The following is an 8732-nucleotide window of genomic DNA, read 5'->3' as shown; positions in this document are numbered from 1 at the left end:
TTTGATTTGGTCCAACTTTGAAAAGATTTTCACTCTTCAGTTTGCTGGGGATTTGGAACTAAGAGTTTTGCAATCTGGCTTCTAAGGTATGGGTTTAACTCATTATTGAAGGATTTGAGCTTATATGTTGGATTGCTAAAGATTTTGTTATTTTCAAAAAAGCTAGCATTTTTCAAAAGTCAAGATTTAGTTAGTTTTGTGATGTTTTGATGTGTTTAAGGGGAGATTAAGCAATTTGGATGCATTTGTGAGCTGCGACATGATTTAAGGCTAAAGATCAAAGCTTGACTATGGAGCACCTATAATTAGTGACTATGATTAATATGAATGCCATCTTAAAAAGATTTGATTAAATAATGCCTTAGAGATATAAAGGCACTTAAAACCTTTAGCATGCTTATAGACGATTGAAGCTCCATAAATGTGATTTGTGATATGTTGTGGATATATGGAAAGGTAAAAGGATGATGGCCACCTTGTGAATTTGTATTTCATTCGAGGAATGAATTCTAGATGTTGATCTGACTTATAATTGTGTGGAGTTCCGTCCCCTTGTGACTATATGTGTGCTTGAAAGGATAGTGGTAAACAGGGACGATGGTATTACTCCCGCTTGTGATTCCCGCCTGCAGTACTTTGATGCCACCCATTTAAGAATACTCTAGGTGATTTTGATCATCGGGGGATTACTCTAGTTGATGACTTTGATTCTCCGTCAGTTACTTCGGCGCTATGAGTGATCTAATTCTCCTCTCGTTGCTTTGGCACACTCATGATTTGTTCTCTGGTAGTGGCTTTGCCCTAAGCACCATGTGATTCTCCATCGGTTGACCATTGTGCATGATTTGACTATATCCTAAGGAAGACCACTCGATGATTTGACTTGATTTGTGTATGATATAAAACAGTCTTGGAGAGGCTTAGACATATTTAATTTGAAAATGATATAATACTCTAGTGACTAAAGTTTGCTAATAACTCTATTATATAGAGTTATTTTGACATATTTGAGGCTTAAGTAGCAAGATTTTAAGATTTTGAAGTTCAGATTTTAACATTTTAGATGCTTTTCTAGTTTAAGTTTGATTACTTATTGAGTAGTTAATTTTATATTATTTTATTTTAAATTAATTTAAAAGTAGTTATTGCTAATTTTTCTTATTACTTTTGTAGGAAATTGATGAAAAAGGCTCATTTGATGAAAATCCATGCAAGTATGGTGATGGCTTCATTAGTAAATGTTTCGGTATTTTGACCATATCTCTATATACAAAACTCTAAATGAGGAGATTTTTAGACCAATAGAATGCTGTAAGGAAGGGATACAACTTTTATGTTTACTACTTCACCCATTTCGGATTAGATCATGGTCAAAATATTTGTCCAATTTGGAGTGCTATAGTAGTAAGCATGCACTAAACATGATGCTGTATTTAGAGCATATCTTTCACTCCAGAAATTCAATTGATATCATTCTTGAGCCAATGGAAAGTTGAGAGATAGGACTAAAACTTTCATGTTTACACTTTTCCCAATTCGGACTATATCAAGGTTAAAATTACATTGGAAAATGCCTGACTGCTATAGTTATGCACAAGGCAGCAGGTGGAGGAAGGCCACGACCTTGAGTTACTCAAGGCTACAACATCAAGGAAGCTAGGGCCACAGTGCTGAGGAGAACAAGGTTGTAGCACTGATGAAAGTAAGCATACCATATATTTTTCTAAGACTAGAGCACCGTGACACTAAGAAATCATGGTCGTGGTGCTACTGTAGCAAAAATTCAGTGCCACAGTAGGAAAAAATATGGCCGCGAGGCTAAACAATTTTCCAAAAATAAAAATTTGACAAGATTTTAGAAACTAGGATACTTTGAGCATATTTAAGGGACTTTTTCCAAAGGTTTTAAGGGAGAGGCAATAAGCAACTACTTTAGAGAAAGTAAGCCAAGAACAAAGCAAAAAAACAAGAGAATTTGAGGGAGAATTGATATTGCAAAGCTTTTATAATTAGTTTCTTTCTCTATTTTTGTGTTTCACTTATTTTCTTTAACTTGGATTCATAGTTAAATTTCTTTGGATATTGTTTTTATTAGATATTGTGAACTAAAATGTATTTCTAAGATTGTGGCAGATTCCAACATATAGTTTGAGTATTTGTTTCTATTTTATTTACTATGAAAGTGTATAGTTTTGCTTCTTCAAATATGCTCTTAATGCTTTTGATTGTCTAGCCAACAGTTTACCAATTTGTGATTCTAATTGATACTCAACAAAGAGAATTTAGATAAGACTAAGATTTGAATAGTGTATGTTCACATCACTTAGGTAATCTGATTTGCGATTCAAGTAGACATACACCAATTTTCATACATAGCCAAATTAGAATACTAGCTTAATGAACCTTATTTAATTGATTCCTATAGACATTTAGTGACCCAATTAAGTTAGGAATTTATGAAAGCATCTCGACGGAGACTTGTACATAGCTTTGGATTCTAGGTCAGTAAAACTACCCATGAATGTAAATAATAAGAGAAGCGGGTATCAAAAAGTGTTGAATGAACCCATAATTCTAGGTTTTAGTCTATTTCTTTTTCCAAGTAATTTAATTTCTGTTAGTTAATTTAGTGCTTGTTTTAATTTTGTTTTAATTAATTTTTTGAAAATTTTAGTTATTTAAATAAGATTAATTTGTCATAAATTTTAATGCTTAATAAAGATTTAGGAATAAATCTCCATGGGAACAATACTTTACTTCATCACTATATTACTTATTCAATACATATACTTACATGTGCAAAATTGATAGCAGTGCCATGGAGAATGATTTGAATGACTTTGAATGGCTTCTAGTGTAAGCTTAATGATCTGCATGATGAAATTTGGAGACATTGAGGATGAGGATATGCGTTTATATTGGAAACTGTAAGGATAATAATATGCTTTATATTTGGAGATGTTTGTTAGAATATCTAGATGCCTGGATGGTGCATATATTTTATAAATGTGTTTAATGTATATAGGATTTTGGTTATCTGCACCATTCACTAAATATTAGATGACTCACCCATTTGTGTACCATGTGCAGATAAATAGGCCACAAAGTTGTGTGGTAAAGTTTGTCCAACGACGGACCGATTTTGGCATCTAGTAAGTCACCCTTCATGTTCACTTCGTGCATCAGTCACAAGCTTTTGCTCTGCACTTAGTTTGTTGTGTATATAGGCATGCTGCATGTCATAAGCCAACCTTATATCAGACTATCACAAGATAGAGTTGTCTAAGAGATTAAGTCTTTTGTACTTGTAAAGAAAATGTCATCTTTTCAAACATTGTAATGGCTTATGGTGACATCTCTAAAAATACTTGTTAAGTCTTTAAGAGGAAAGACCTGTAAGGAAAGGAATGTCCTCATTTCAAGCATTGTAATGACTATTTGTAAAATACTTGTAAACTCTTTATAGGGGGTGAGCAATCAACGGATTGTTGAGTTAGCTCACTAGTGAAGATATGTATGTAGCAAACCATATAGGGTTGCCCTTATGGTTTGATTATAGCATGTCTTGGTCCCTTTGTACTAATTTTCATATTACTAAAACATTTTTCTTTATATAGCTCCAATGGTTAGGTGTATCGCATTCGGTATGTCTTATTATTTTGATGTGCATTGCCTTAAACTAATTTATGACTATTGTTGATGTTTGTTTATATCTAAATGACTTATTAGTTGGCTTGCATGGAAGTGTCCACTCAAACATCGCATGGACTATTGCATACTTAAGTGAAGGAGTGCAGTCCATGACAGTTGGTATCAAAGCATGGTTAACACCGACAACATAATTGTGAGTCACTTCCTCACAAAGCCAAAATTTACTACTAAGCAAATGAGATGGCAAGAGTTTTTAGATGAGTTTGATTCCTCTTTTAAGCATAAAGCTAAAAAAGAGAACCATGTGGCAAACACCCTCAGTAGGAAGGCTGAATTCACAGGTGTAAAGGTGATCATACAAATGATAGTCAACAAAATGACCACAAATAGCTGTGATCTTACTGAGGAAAACTTGCATCGAGATCCCCAAGCAATGGTCATTATGACGTTGGTGGAGAGTGAAAAGTTGAAATACTTTTAGGTGCACAATAGACTCCTAATAACGAAAAGACCACATATATTTGTTCCAAGAACAAGAGAGCTTAGGTAGAAATTAATGCGGGAATGTCACAACACTTCTTAGGCAGGTCATCCAGGTTGGCAACGAACTGTTGCATTACTGAAGTAGGGTTATTATTGGCATCATATGCGGCAAGATGTTATAGATCATATGAAAACGTACCTCATTTGCCAATAAGACAAAATAGATAGATAGAGACCGATGAGAATGCTCGAACCTCTACCAATGTTGACCAAACTGTGGAAAAGTATTTCTCTGGACTTTATTGTAAGACTTCCTAAAATGGGAGATATGACAACGATCTTGGTAGTGAAAACCGTTTCTACAAATATGGGGATGTTCATTCCGATGTAGAAATTTGGCTTCGCAGAAAACATGTCTCACATGGTTTTTAAACATGTAGTAAAATATTAGGGTGTTCCTAAAAGCATTATCAGTGATAGAGATCCAAGGTTTACAAGCTTTTTCTAGAAAGAGCTTTTCAAGCTATTAAGTTATCAACCATAAACAAATGGTTTGACAGAACGCTTCAATGGATTGTTAGAAAAATACTTGTGACACTTTGTACCGGCAAACTAGAAGAATTGGCCCTACCTAATAGATGTGGCTCAATTATGTTTCCATTCATAAAAGAGCTTAACCACTAATAGAACCCCTTTCGAGGTCGTCACTGGACAACAACCTCAACTTCCCCATACCTTAATGAAATCATATAGTGAGAAGAGTCCTTGAGTGTTCAACTTTGCTGAGGAATAGAGACAAAACGCTGAAATTACCAAAGCCTATTTAGAGAAAGCCTCCAGCTGCATGAAGAAATGGGCAGATAAAGGTCGAAGGAAGCAACACTTTAAGGTGGAAAACTTGGTGCTAGTGAAGTTGGTACCCAAACAACTTTAATTCCTAAGGAAAAGAGATCGAAGACTAGTACGGAAGTATAAAGGTCCAGTACTAGTTACAGCCAAGGTGGGGAAAACTTCTTATAAGATTGATCCACCCAAATGGATACACGTACACCTCATGTTTCACGTTAGCAACTTGAAGCCATTTCATGTAGTTCTAGTAGATGTAAGCAAGAGTCGAGCCACAAAAGCCACCATCAGCACCAAGCCACCATCACAGCTCTCAGTGGAGGAGATTTTGACAAGGAGGATGACAATGATCAATCGACAACTAGACCTGTCAATATGGGCCGGCCCGGCCCACCCGGCCCTAGCCCTTGTGGGCTGAAAAAATATGGGCAAGGCCGGGCCGCCCATATTTTATATGGGCTACAAAATGTTCAGCCCAGCCCACCCCTTGCTAGCCCATGGGCCGGGCCGGGCTAGCCATTTTTTCAAAAAAAATTATTTCTACTACTCATCAATACAAGTATTACAACTATACTATGATTTAGTCCATAAATTAAATAATAAAAAACATATTACAAACAAATAAATTACATCAAAAATAAATAAGCAAATACATTACATCAAATAAAATAAAAATTTTAAATTTTTAATATTAGCCCACCCCTTGTTAGCCTATGGGTTGGGTTGGGCCAGCCCATTTTTATTTTTTTCAAAAAAAAATTAATTTTTATAATTTTACTGATAAATTTTTTATTAATAAAATTGTTCTATGATTTAATCATAAATTGAATAATAAAAACATGTTACAAATAAATAAATTACACCAAATATAAAAAAATAAATAAATTACATAATAAAGTTTAAATCTTTAACACAAACTACTATCTTATAACATAAGTATATAACCAAATAATAAAAATTTCAAGACCATTTATATCTTCCTCAATCTTCATTCTCAAGTAAAACATTTAAATCTTATTTAGACAGCAATGATGTCTCAAAGTCTGAATTATTATCAATTTATCATCTAACATTCATTACCATAAAAGAAAAAGAGATAATAAGTTTTAATTTAAATTAAAATTTTTAATTTGACAAGTGAAGATTAAAGACATTGAAATATATAAAATAAACAATACTATTGGTAACTAAATTATTGATTTTTCATAATTAAATATATAAAATTATTAAATTAATTAAATATTTTTTTGGCCCATGGGCTGGCCCTGCCCCAGCCCTAGACCTGTCAATATGGGCCGGCCCGTACCAACACTTAATTTTTTTTGGACCGCCGGGCTGGCCCGTACCAACCCGGGTCAGCCCGGTTTTGATATGGGCTTAAATTTTTAAGCCCGGCCCGTCTCATATTTTTAAAAAAATGGGTTGGCCCAATGGGCCAAGCCCATTTTGACAGGTCTATCGACAATTGACACAAGAGTACTTGGTGAGATGGGAAGTTTTGGGATCAAATGAGATCACTTGGGAGAAAGAAGCTAACCTCCACACCTTTTAACAGAGATTGAAGAATTTCAAGCTAACTAGCCAACGAGGACGTTGATAGATTGAGTAGGGAAGAATGTCATGAGCCAACCTTATATTGGACTATGACAAGATAAAGTTGTCAAGAGCTTAAGTCTTTTGTACTTGTAAAGGAAATGTCTTTTTTGCAAACATTGTAATGACTCATAGTGACATCTTTGGAAATACTTGTTAAGTCTTTAAGGGGAAAGACCTTTTGGGAAAAGAATGTCCTCATTTTAAGCATTGTAATGGCTATTGGTAAACTACTTATAAAATCTTGTAAACTCTTTATAAGGGGTGAGCAGTTGGAGGATTGTTAGGCTGGCTCACTAGTAAAGGTACGTATGTAATGAACCATCTTGGGCTGCCTCTATGGCCTGACAATGGCGTGTCTTGGTCCTTTTGTACTCATTTTCATATTAATAAAATATTTTTCATTATATGGCTCCAGTGGTTGTGTGTATGGCATTCAGTATGCCCTATTATTTCGATATGAATTGCCCTAATCTAATTTATGGTATTGTTGATATTTGTTCAAATCTAAATGAGTTGTTGGTTGGCTTACGAGGAAGCGTCCACTTAAGCGTTACATGGACTATCGCATACTTAAGCGAAGGAGCATGGTTTGTGACACTATGTCATATAAACTTGTGTAAGGGTTGTTATGTATGAACCAACCTTGCATGCCCAATGCATGACCTTATGAATATCGTATGAAGTATGTGCCAAGGATGATGTTATATATATTTAAACATAAATTTTATTTATGAATATTTGGATATGGAATCCTTTAGCTATGTCTGTTTGGTTTTGAACTTTGAGGCTTGCATGAGTCTCACGAGCTTCGCTTGTTGGGCTCGTGCCCCTGTCACTAACCCTCGAGTTTGGGTCATGACATAAAGATTGTTGATATGTGTGAGACTTGGGAACGCTTGTGAATTTGGTGGTTTTTGAGTAAAGCAATGTCTTAAAATTTGGACAACTTTGTGACTTAATGTCATGGTTTGGATATTATAATTTGATAAAAGTATGGGACTGTTTGGCGTGAGTGAATGGTTTTGGACAACCAAATTAATTCGGAAGTAATTGTTGTTGGAAATTAATCAATGAAAGAATTTTAAGATGGCATCTTAGTATGATTCGAATTGATTTGAAGCACTTAGATATCCCGAAATCCAAGTTTGGTGCTTGTTGGGGTTTTTGTTTTTTTGTATTTCTTTATGCTGTTGTAAACAATAAGGCCAAAGTTAATTTATTTTGGCCAAAGTTAATTTATTTTGGCTAAAGTTGCATACTTTTTTTTAAAAAAAAGTTTTTCAACTATTAATTTTTACTATAATTATTTTTTTTGAAGAGTACACTATAATTAATTTTATTCCTACTATTATTCATTCATAAATTAAAATTTATAAATCATCAAATACTTAAAACTTGAGAATTTGAATTAAAATATTTAATTTTCAAAAAAATTATGTTAATTAGACTTAATTGACTTATAACATTAAATTTTATATATTTATGTTAATATTTTGACAATATTTGTTTCACTTTTATAATTTTTTACTTTAATTTTTATTGTTTTAAGGTAAGGTTTTTAAATGTCTAATTTAAATTTAATTTGTTTTATTTTTATTATTATGCATTTATAATAATGAAAGTAATGGCAATCCTATTTATAAGATGAAATTTTTAAAAGTCACACATTTATAAGGTGAAATAAACATTGTCAAAATAATGTGTGAGATTTGATATAACAAATTAATTATGTCAAATAAACATATTTTATTTAAAAATTAAAAATTTAAAATTTTATTATCGAGTTTTAAGTATTTAACAGATTACAAATTTTAATTTATAAATGAATAATAGTAAAGACAAAAATAATTATAGTGAAAATTAGTAGTTGAAAAACTTTAACGTAAAGCAATAAGAATTAATGTAAAAAATTATAAAAGTGAAATAAATATTGTTAAAATATTGACAAAAATATGTGAAATTTAATGTAATAAATCAATTAAGTCAAAGAAATAAATTTTTAAAAAAATTAAACATTTAAATCTTATTATTAAGTTTAAAGTATTTAATGGTTTACAAATTTTAATTTATAAATGAATAATAGTAAGGATCAAAATAATTATAGTGAAAATTTAGTAGTTGAAAAACTTTGACGTATAACTGTAAAACTTAATGTA

This window comes from Theobroma umbraticum, unplaced genomic scaffold, assembly GCF_002168275.2.
Source record: "Theobroma umbraticum cultivar Fairchild unplaced genomic scaffold, ASM216827v3 scaffold_146.0, whole genome shotgun sequence".
Classification (NCBI taxonomy): Eukaryota; Viridiplantae; Streptophyta; class Magnoliopsida; order Malvales; family Malvaceae; genus Theobroma; species Theobroma umbraticum.
Note: the sequence above shows the minus strand (reverse complement) of the source record.